Genomic DNA, 12479 nt, shown 5'->3' on the forward strand with positions numbered 1-12479 from the left:
CTAATAGAGCTAACACTGGGTACAGAGAAATATTTTATTTATACCTCCCAACAATACCGATGTGACATTGTTTGAAAAATTATTTGAAAACGAAATAAGGAATATACTTAAGAACCCTAAAAAATGAATGACGACCTAAGTAAGGATGAGAGAAACATTCTACATAGTCTGGCAGGTAATAACAACATATGTATCATGAAGCCGGACAAGGGAGGGGGTAATGTGATTATGTCATACTATGATTATGTATTTAAAATGTATGAGATTTTGAGTGACCCCCTCACCTGTAGTAGGGTGACAAAAATAAAATGAATGTAGCATATGCTAAGATTGATCTGTATCTGTTAGATGCTTTATTTCAAGGGGCTATTAACGAGGATGAATTTAAGTATTTCTCTGTCAAACATCCTATTACACCTGTGATCTTTGGGATACCTAAGATCTACAAATGTCTAAGTAATCCAGACCTATTGTGGCAGCTGGAGGCTCAAAAACTGAGCCTCTAGTTTCATTTGTGGACCATATGACCAAGAAACTTATAGAGGGCATACCACATATTCTAAAAGACTCATGGCACTGTTTAGCGAGACTTAGGAATTTTGAGACTAGTGGTACTTTTTCATTTCTCACTATTGGCGTGATAACTTTGTTTTCTACAATACCACACAAGGAGGGATTATCCTTCTTTCATGAAAGTTTGTTGAGAGAACATGGTGTTGATAAAACCAGAATAAATGTATTGGTTGACCTAATGGAACTGGTCTTGTTGAACAATTTTTTTAAGTTTTGAAGGCGAGCTCTACCATCAAACCTCCAGAGTAGACATGGGGGCTATATGTGCCCCTATATTCGCTAATTTAGTACTACTCAACTGGGAGTTGATATATGTCTTCCAGTCCCAATTTAAGTCTAAGATCTTACTTTATTGTAGATTTTTGGACGATATTCTGATCTTGTGGGATGGCGATGGCTATGAGGCACATATGTTTGTCGAATATTTAAATAGTACAACCTAATTTTTAAAGTTTACAAATACATGGCATGAGAGTGAAATAGATTATCTTGACATTAATTTGAAAAACGATGCCGGTATATTAAGTAGTAGTATACATAGGAAAAAAACTTTTTCCAGTGCACTGCTTCATTATAATAGCTGCCATCCCTACCACCAGAAGAAAGGAATTATTAAGGGACAGATGGTTAGGCTGTCAAAACTGGTTAGTGATGAGAACACCTTTAAGGATGAAATATTCAAGTTAGTGGGAATGTTTTTAGAAAGAAGGTATCCCCTTAACTTGGTGCTAAAAGTTAGAAATTAAATAATTTCCAAGAGAGACTCTTATTTTCAACCTATTTTGTGTTCTGGGTCCCAATATTGCCATACACTCCACTCAACCACAAAAACTATTGATCATGGTAGTATAGTGGTTTTGAGATACAACCATTTAGCCCCGATACTGCACACAGTTATTAAAAATGCATGGAAGATAGGTCTTAATGAACAAAGTAAAACAGTCTTGGGGTCTAAACCTATAATTACTTACAGTAGAGGTAAAAACTTGAAGAATATATTGGAAGCACCTAAGAAGAAAAAGCAGGTGTCTTTAATGTACAAATGTGGTGCATGCAAATTTTGTAAATTCATCAGTGATGGACCTTATGTTTTTGTTATGGGCTATGACAAAACTTTATCCTGCCCTGGTGGATGTAGTTGTAACACTACAATGTTAATATACGTTGCTGCATGTATCAGCTGCAAAAGTCATTATGTGGCAATGACTACACGGAGACTAAAGGACAGGATAGCTGAACATGCAAAAGCAATTAGAATTAGAAACTAGCACAATGCACTTTACATACATAGTACATCATGTATTAATTTTAAAAAATGTATTTTTTTTTTTGTTATAGACAGGGTGCTTCCATGTGAGGGAGGGGGTGATTCCAAGTTAAAATTAGAAAACTTAGAAATTAAATGGCAATTTAGACTCAATGCTATGTGCCCACCAGGGATCAACAAAAACATTGCCATTTTGCCTATATTAAAAACAAGAGCATTAACTTTGTGATGAATGTTTATATGGATTAATTTTTATCAATAGTAACTATTTAATTGTCTACCTAAGTGTTATCATAATGATACAGATTTATATAAGTAATGGTTTGTTTTAAAATTAAATATTTGACAGTATTGATTTTATTTAAAATTATTGGAAAAGGAAAGTGAATAAAAGGAAAACAGTTTTTAAAATTAAGAGTGATTATTATTAGTAGCATTTTTCTTTTAAGTCGTACCTTTAACAAGGTAATCTGTGTTCAGCAAGTGTATCGGTATGGCAAAATACATTTTTAATTGTTTTTAGCATTTGATAGGTTACATTTTGATGATGCTTATTTTTTTAAATGTATGTGTTATCAGTTCCCACTCAACTCTGAAGAAGCCATTGAATATTGATGAAAGCGCTTAGTGTGTGGGACTTTTTCGTCTAACATTTTTGTATCGTGACATTAAAGTGGAGGAACTTGCAGTTGCCTGGGTTTTTTTATTTCTTATCTTGTTAACCGTTAAAACAAGCACAAAATTTCTGAGGGCCACAATCGATGACCAACTGAAGTTTGACTTACATATGTCTAATTGCATAAAAAGGACACACCAAAAATTAGGGCTCCTTTATCGGAACAAAAAGTTGTAAACTAGCAAGGCAAAAATAGCTCTCGCACATACATACCTTCTTCCCAGTCTATTGTATATTCTTCATATTTTTACCAATCTAAACTCCTCTCTTCTAAACAAACTTGATTCTACCTACAATAAGGTGGCAAGATGTGCTGCATACCTCAATTATATCTCTCACCACTGCCTTTCCCTAAAACAACTTGACTTTCTTGAACTACTCCATCAGCTCAGTCTCTTTCAACTACAGATAATCCACTCCATCCTACACCAGCAATCTTTCTGCCCCAGCCTTTCTTCCATTATCTCTAGATACTTACCCAACTAAGCCTCTCCGTAGCTCTGGACAAGACCTGCTTCAAATACATAAACTCAAAGCCAAACTTAGCTGCAACCTCTCCAACTATTACCCTGCAATATCCTGGAACAAACTTCCCTTAGAAATTAGATCCCTAACACACCTTAATAAGTTCAAAACAGCCACCAGAGAATACCTAAAAACCGTCTGGTCCTGCCATTGTACACATCCTCCCTAAACTGTTTCACCCTCACACCAATGGCCTCCCCCCTTACACTCTTCCACTCCAAAACCTCCTACAAACAAATATTAAAATTCTTTATCATGCCCACATCAGTCTCACTATCTTACTGCAATCTCTCACCCCACCTTTTCTCACCTTCTATACTCACTACCTTCCTTTTCACTCCTTCTATATTCCTCATCTACTCTATCCTAACCTCTCTCCTATCTTCTAACATACTAGCCAATCTCTGTCTACAACTTATTGTACATAATCATTCTTACTGAACAATTTTTAGCTCTAAACACTACACTTCAAGCACTGCCTCATGATTGAAACTACAACTGTATAACTATTGACCACATGGAATGTAATGTATATTTCACATTTTAGTCTAATACCATTGTAATAAAATTATATCTTACTGAGGAGCTTTTCTCCCCGGGTTTCTGCTAAAAATGTGTCACTAAGCTCAGTCAGACTAACCCGGTCAACAAATATAAAATAAAATAAACTAAAAAATAATACTTTTCAGCTAATGAGCATGGGGAGAATGCATTGCCTACGCTGCCCCAGTACTATTTGCACTTTCTCTGTGCTGTTCTTGTAGATTTCAAAGAACATATAAGTACATTAGAAAAATCAGCACTTACTGCCATGGAAACATTTTGTGTAATGGGCTCTCTGAAGCAAAAACTGCAAGCAAGAGCTAAAGGTGCTTTCTTTGGAGGGAAACTTAGGGCACTTATGAGCACATTAGACAGCACTTCTGCTAACTGAAAAGAGACTTCATTGTGTTCTTGGAGACAGCAGTAAAGTACTTAGAACAGTGGTTTGATTATACTGAAAACAACTACTTGTTTACACTGTCTAAATTATCTTGCATTGTTTATGCTGTCTAAATATGACTCAGCCTTTTGCTTTCAGTTACATACTCAGTGTGACCACTGCCCTGAGTCTGCAGGATGCAGATGAAGATCATCTTTTCACGGACTACTTGGCAATTAGGCCCTTTCTTGGACAGTTATGTAACACAAGCTTGACCCCAGGGGAAAAGTGGCTGAAGCTTTTCAAAGAAGGGCCTGAGCTGACTGCACTATATTCAGTAATTGCTGGGGTATTATCTATACCAACATCAAATGCATTTGCAGAAAGAGTTTTTTCTTTGGTGAAAAGTAAATAGACAGATGTGCGAAACCGATGTAGTGTGGACTTGTTAAAAGCCGAACTAATGATGAAATGTGACTTTTATTCAAATATTGGTTCAAACTGGGCCCTTCTTCAAGCCATAAAATCAAATTCAAAATACACTTTAAAAAAAAAAAGTGATTTAGTGTACTAGTATGCAGTATGTAGTGCTAGGGTGCAGTGTGTAGTTTTGCGTTTTTCTTTGCTTTAGCTTTAATTTGCAATAAAAACAGTCTTAATTATATACTTGGCTTGTATGTGTGGTATGATTGGTTTATGAATTTTTTTTCTTTTTTTAAATAAACAAGTCTCTGTTTAATGAGTAGTGTGTTTTTTTCCTTTAAAATTTACTTACTGTTACAAGAGAGTAATGTGTTTTTGCAGTAATGATTCACTTCATTTAAATAGTTTGTGAGTTTTCAGTATGCTGTAATAATGTCACAATGTTGTACCCATAACTGTAATACTACATCTCCTTTAACACCTCTGGTGGTGTCATGGTGGGGGTATGGCCAGTGTCATATTGGTCACACACCCTGTCCTACTGACCACACCCCCCATGTCCCACTTTGGCCTTGTTAAAAGGTGGCAACCCTAAGTTCAGACATTAAATAAAGTGAATAATTTTAAAATGATGCTTGTTCTCTATGTGACATATGTAGTGTTAAATTATAAGGAAGGAAAATTCACTTTTTGGAAAGAAAAACTTGACATTTGGGTGCAGTTCTCCTTTAGTGGCTTAGGCCTTTTTTTACCGGCAAGTCTTGGGTGAGCTATGTGGCTCTTCAGTATGTATGAGTGCAGAAGAAGTAGGTGCTGCCTTGTTTGTTGGAAGCTGGGATATTTCCATGTGAATTCTAGGAAGTGTTGACACAGCTACAACATAAGCTGTATTTTTAGTAGTGTGTTGTGATTGATGTTGTGTTGTAGATGCATAATGCTTGCAGACAGTGGCAAATACGAGGGGTTTGCTTCATGATTCTTAAATGCTTACATTTCCCACAGAATTTAGTATAATTTATAAAAGCAGTAATCAGTCAGTAAGCATAAGGTGATCATTACACTGCTTTAATGTGGAATACTCTGATTTCAAAGATTGTTGCAGTGGCTAATCCATAACTTGGCTTTGATTAATGGTTGCTCCACTGTTTTCTCTTGCTCTTTCATTGGCTTAGTCTTGTGGATCACTTCATCAGTAAAAGGTCCAGTCACTGGTGCAGTGATATCCCTACTGGCAAGACACAGAAATGAAATCCAATTTAAAACTAAGTGGAAGAGGGTGGGCAGATGTGTAGCTGGCTCACCCAGTGCCCTGTGCCAGTGCCACAGACCAGATTCCTACACTCTTACTTCTCCAAGTAAAGAGAAAAAAAACATATCCATGACACACACACCCTCCACTGAAGAGCAAGAAGAAAAACACTTTACTGTAGTATGTCCATTACATATTATAAATAACAGCCATTCCTTCTACTGGCACACCAGCCGGGTAGTTAGATGTACCACACACACACACACACACACACACACACACACACACACACACACACCCTAATCTCTTGCCCCAGCTGTTCAGGTCCTATTTCTGAGCCCTGTCCCTGACCCTCCTTTTCCACATTTTATTTAAACTAAAAAAAAAATAATGATTTATTCTTTTAAATTGTCACAAACTGCTTGCCACAATATAGCAAACATTGGCTACAGTTTATATCCTGCCTGCACTGAGTGTTATGGCACTCATGTTTAGTTAAAAAAATCTTCTTTAATTTAAACTATCGCAAACTGCTTGTTACAAATGTAGCAGACTGTTACTACAGTTTATACCCTGCCTGCATGGAGCACTACAGGTTTCAGGTTGTACTTTAAAAAGTGAAATGTTCTATTTTCCTTTACTTTAAAACCGTTGCAAACTGCTCACCATAATGTAGCAAGGAATTCGCAACAAATTTAAACTGCACACTGAGCCCTAAAGCACTCAGGATTCTAAAAGCCAGTATTGATTTAAAGAGATCTGGATCAGCAGATCATGCCCCCTCCATTTTGCACCCTGGGCAGTCACTCCTCTTTTCCCTCCCTAGTTAAGCTACTGTGGGTGGTGGGCTGGCTATACCTTGTGTATTGTTAACAACGCTAGGCAGACTTATAGGTTCATAGGTTCATAGGTTCATACTAGGCTATCTGCCCGAGGGCATTTACAAGCCTAGCCCATCGTTTTGTGGCTTACGCCACCCCTTTAGTATGGGGAACTATACCCATTATTTTGCTGTGCCTCTGTCGAGCAGTGACACTGAGGTAATCCCTGGGGTATATCTGTGATCTCCCATCCATTGGTCAAGATTTCTCTTGAACAAGGCCAGCGAGGTGCTCTGCCTCACATATACCGGGATTTTGTTCCACAGCATAGGGAGTCTTTGGGTGATGAATCTATCCCTCCAGCACGTCCTATTAATAGCCGTGTCAAGGTTTAAGTCTCCGCCCTTGTGGCTCTGATGGATCTAGATTTTTGAGGTGAAGCATATTCATCAAATCTGGGTTTGACATGGCCTTGTATGTTAGGCAAAGGTCACCTCTGAGCAATGATGGCGACTGAATAGAGCTGGAGTTCTTTCAGTCGGGCAGCATAGGACAGATTTTGAGACCCTTTATCCTTTTGGTGAGGAACTTTTGTGGCCTCTCCAGCTGCTGCAAGTGTCGGGTCAGATACATTCCAAATGGGGCATTGTACTCAATCATTGGTCTGATGAGTGATGAGTAAAGGGAGACTATGACCTCCCTTGATCTAGATGAGAATCCCTTCATGATAAGGTGGGCAATGTAGAAGGTCTTCCTAACTACTTTAGCTACATGGGTGTCGAATGACAGACTACTATCAACTTGGGTCCCCAGGTCTCTGATAACTTCTTCTGTGCTCAGTGGATTGCCACCTATTTGGCAGCTAGGGGTAACCTTGTTTTTCCCGAAGGGTATGACTATGCATTTTTTGGCATTTAACTTTAGGCCGTGGCTCTGGCACCAGTTATCCATTTCTGTGAGACCCTTCTGAAGGATATCTGTGTCAGATGTGTTTTCTACTATGGCGCCCAGTTTGCAGTCATCTGCAAACTTTGTCAGCCATAACCCTCCTGTGTTTGCTTGTACTTGGAAAAGTAGATGCCAAACAAGAGTGGGCCCAGGACTGAGCCCTGTGGGACACCACTTGTGACAGGCTTTGAGTCTGACATGGCGCCAGCAACTCTGACCCTGTGGGTTCTGTCACTCAGCCAGTTTGCAACCCATCTTGTGATGTATAGGTTGACATTTAAGCTGATGAGTTTTCAATGATACCCGAGTGGGGTATTGTATCGAAGGCCTTAGCCAGATCGAGGTAGGCTGTATGGACTGCCTTTCCCTCATCAATGGCTTTGGTGACTGTTTGAAAAAGTCAACCAAGTTTAAAAGGCATGATCTGCCTTTGACAAAGCCAAACTGGGTTGGATCCAAAGTCTGCAAATTCCTATGTCTTTATTTATGAGGTCCATTATGATCCTCTCCATGGCTTTGCAGATAAGGCTTGTCAAGCTAATGGGCGGTAATTTCCAGGGTCGGTGGAGGCACCGCCTTTGTGAAGTGGTACCACAGTTGCAGTGCGCCACTCCTGGAGTGCGTATCCAGAGGTAAGACTATGATTAAACAGCTGTCCTAGCTGTGGGTTTAATTCCTCATTGAGTTCATGGAGCACACAGCCGGGGACACCATCAGGTCCCATGGATGCTGTGTTTTTGCTTTGGAGAGAGCAGTTCTCACTTGGGCTGGAGATGTTTGGGGGCTGCAATCGTTTGGTATAGATATCTCTCCTTTTGGGGAGGGGAGAAGTTTGCACTGAACCTGTCAGCCAGTATGTTGGCAATGTCTGTAGGATCAGTAATCTTCACATCATTTTGAACTAGCTCTGAGCATATCTGGGAGTTTCCTCCCAGGTTTCTAACATAGCTAAAGAAGGCCTTATGATTGTCTTTTGAGTCTTTAGCTATTTTTCTCTCGAAATTTGCTTTGGATGATTTTATGAGAGCTCTTAGTTTTTTACTTATAGTGATCAAGGGTGTCTTACCTTTTAAGGATTTTGCTCTATCTTGTAGTAGCTTCCTCCTTTTGTTGTAGAGTTTGTTTATGGCTGGGGTCCACCAGACTGGACGCTTGCCTTTGGTACAAAGAGTCTTTGTTTTGCTTGGGATTGCCTTATCCATGCAGTCCTGCAGGTGCTGGTAGAAGGCATTTGTAAGTGATTCAACGGCTTGAGTACTGTTTTCCACCGGCTCGGTGGCCTTAAAGGAGACCACACTAGTCTTTAGAAGTGTGAAGTCGGCTTTTGAGAAGTTCTTTACTGTGGTCTTTTTTATTTCAGGTGGGGGTGGGATGAGGACCTCCAGCGAGATTAGTTTGTGGTCTGATCTCACCAGTGAGGGGTACACCTCCGGTGTTGAACATTGTGCTCCCATGTTCGTGATGATGAGATCAAGTATGTTATCTCCTCTTGTGGGGATGGTGACTAGTTGTTCCATGGCATTTGAGTTTATGAATTCCAGGAACTTTTGGGCTAGGGTGTTTGGGCTTGAGTAGTGATCCCAGTCTATATTAGGGTAATTGAAGTCACCTAGTATGATGGTGTTTGGTGATACATTTATCCCCTCTAGTGTTTTCAGGAAGGCCATGTGAGGTTCCTGAGTTTGTGAGAGTAGCCTATAACATGCTACAATTTGCAGAGCAGTCTTGCCTATGGTTAATTGCACCTGGATGGTCTCCGATGCATCGTGCGTTGCCACCAGTCTTGAGGTGTGGGTGTCCTTGATGAATATGGATACCCCCCCTCCTTTCTTGGTATTGTCTGGATTTTGGGGCGGGCATGATATGAGGTAAAACCTGATAGCTGGGGTGCTCTCAGGAGCCTTGAACCAGGTTTCTGTCACAGCACAGACATCGATGTTCTCCATACTGAGAAGGGCCTTGAGTGCGTGCATTTTGAGATTTAGACTTCTGGCATTGAGCAGCATTACCCTTAGTTTTTTCCTTTTTGTGTTCTAGGGTGGTAGGTTTAGAATTTGAGCCTTGCCTAAAAAGGCACTATGGGAGTGGCAAGAGCCTTTGCCAATATCCGAATCCCAGGGTGACAGGTGCAAGCCGTCCCTTGAAGCAGCGTGGCTTGTCCAGCATGTCATCCCAGGCAGACAGACACTGGATCCCCTTTGAATGACACCAGTGTTTAAGCCAATTGTTAAAGCTGATCATCTTATCTCCGTATTGTGGCATCATTCTTGGTGAAGGTAGGATACTGCTCAAGGTCAGGGTCATACCTGCCTGGGCTACATAATCAGAGAGCTCCTCAATGTCTCTTTTCATGTAGTCCAAGGAGGTACGTCTCAGGTCGTTTACACCAGCGTGGACAATGACTGAGTCATATTTGTACCTGCTGTTGAGAGACCTGAGTGCTTGAGTTATGTGGCGGATTCTAGCGCCCGACAGGCAGCTTACTGTGACCTTCTCCTTACTCAGTCTGGTGAGCGGGACGTCAGTGTGTCTTGACTATGGAGTCACCAATGACTAGTGTGTCTGGCATTGTGTTTGGCCTTAAGGGCTGTGACTGTTTGACACTCTGACTGTGAGGTCTATGTGTTGCAGGTGTTGTGTTCTGAGGTGGTGGTTGTTTGGGTGTCTGCTTTGGTGGCCTCTGCTGTTTTGGTAGATTTTGATCAGAGCCTCCGAGTATGTCTTTGTGTGTTTATGTGTATGATTTGAGGTTGTAATGGTACTATGTGAGACTGGGTCTATAGTGTGTGTGGTAACCTTCTCCTCCTGACTGGTCTTGCCAGTCCTATGTTGAAGAGCTCAGCCTCCAGTTTGGCCGTATAGTTGCATCTCTCGCATGTATTTGTGTTTTGTGGGAGGAGGAGAGGGTTGTCTGTGTACATGAGGCAATTGTAACATTGCCTCAATATTCCCAGGTTCACCAGCTGAGCAGGAGAGGACACTAGCAACTGATCCCTCGACATGCTAGAAGGAATAGACAAAAAAACTTTAAAAAGGATTCCGGGGCGTGGGTGACCGAGAAATGGGGGTTGCCTTTTGGGGTACTATCTATGACAAGAGTGCCGTATCAAGGTAATAAGTACTGTAGGAGCAAGTGCTACGTTTAACAGATAGAGAATAGTCTACTTGGAGTCAAGTAGAGATGATCTTTTAATTATAGGATACGCTGATTAGATCAGTAGTATAGTTCGAGGAAGGTAGTTTTAAGGGAAAATTTGAAGAGTGGACTTTAGGTAGCCCGAATAGTTTAAACCTGCTTAACCGGCATTGCCCTAGTGTGCAACAGTGGCAACTCCGCTAATCGGCTAAATCGCTAATGGCGCTAAAGCGTCTTTATAGCAGGGGCTGGAAAAGACAGGAAATGACCCAAAATGGCCAATAAACTACAAGTTACTGCCTTAAACCACTCCTCTGAGGACAAATGAAGGAGTTATGGAAATGACCCTAGTGGCCAATAAAACTACAGTTTCAAGTCAGTAACCACCTCCATGGGGGCAGGAAGCTGCTCAATGTTAGTCACTGCCACTGATGAACACAGAGACCCTCCTTCAGCCCAAGCAAAAATGGCCTCACAGAAACTTTCAAACAGTTCAGGAACAGCAAGCCTGTAACTGAACTTTTTAACTCTCAGAAAAGTGGGAAAAAGCAAGATTTTTTTTGTTTTGTTTTTACAGAGATAGCAGAGGTTCACAAGTAATATCAAGTTATAACAGTGCAGTAAATGACCCCACACAAGAGTGCTAGGTCAAGGACAGAAAATATGCAAGTTTTAAGAAAAAAACGATTTAAAATTAAGTGCAAACAGGAAATTCAGCAAACAGCTTTTGGTTGTGCTCTAAATACAGCTACTAATACAGAAATCAAGTTTAACAAGCCAGAAAATGCTCAAGCTAGGCAGCTATGCAGAAAAACTTAGCAAATAAACAGAGAAAAAATACTTAAAATCTCAAAAGTGGCTCCCTTCTTCTCTCAGCGTTTTTTCCTCTTGGAGGGTGCTTCACCAACAGCCAATAAGCCTGAAAAGACGCTCAAACCACGAGGCAACTAGGTTTTAAGAGAGGAAGATGAAGAAGTTATGGAAATGACCCCTAGTGGCCAATAAAACTACAGTTTCAAGTCAGTAACCACCTCCACGGGGGGCAGGGAAGCTGCTCAATGTTAGTCACTGCCACTAATGAACACAGAGACCCTCCTTCAGCCCAAGCAAAAATGGCCTCACAGAAATACACACAGGAGACACTGTGAATATTAAAAATCAGGTACAGAGTGATAAAATTCATGTGAGCTCTATGTATAGATTTTTATTTTTTTTATTTAATGTCTGTTAACCATGACAAACATGCAAATACAAGGTACAGATAATACAACTATGTGTGATATATAATTGCCAATAAGTACACAAGCAAAAAGAGTTTGTAATATGCAGTATAATAACACAATGATATATATATATATATATATATATATATATATATATATATATATACTGACAGTGTTAGGTAACCAAGGCTGGTAACCATGAAAATTTACATACAGACTTTAATTCATCACTGAAGTTTTTTAGCATAGGGGATGATGATATAATTACATTTTCTGTAAGAGAAATGAGTGTAGCTCTGACTAGTATACATATTATTACAAGTTATTGTCTTTTCTGCGAGCAGCATATCATCATTCTGCTCAGTCGTGAAGGACATTAGCTCAGTATATGTTATTAAAAGTATAGTCTATACTAGGTGACTGTTTTGCATTTGAATAGTGACAGAGCCATGCAACTAGATACTGATAGACTAAAAGTGTTAGTTTTCATGCAGACACCATTTTTGTAACTCTGTAACGTAAATGTATTTGAGGACATGTACTTGTAGACATTTTCTAGAATCATTTTTAGGCAGTAGTGACAATAACATGCCTGTGCATTAAAGTAATGTTTGGCAAAGGAAAGTGCTGATGGTGTGTATGAGAATAACATTTTCAGATTACTAAAACCATATGTTTAAATCCTAGTGACAAAAGCTTTGATTACTAACATTTAC

The sequence above is a fragment of the Protopterus annectens genome, chromosome 11.part0, assembly GCF_019279795.1.
Source record: "Protopterus annectens isolate FY-2018-M chromosome 11.part0, PAN1.0, whole genome shotgun sequence".
In the NCBI taxonomy this organism is placed as follows: domain Eukaryota; kingdom Metazoa; phylum Chordata; order Ceratodontiformes; family Protopteridae; genus Protopterus; species Protopterus annectens.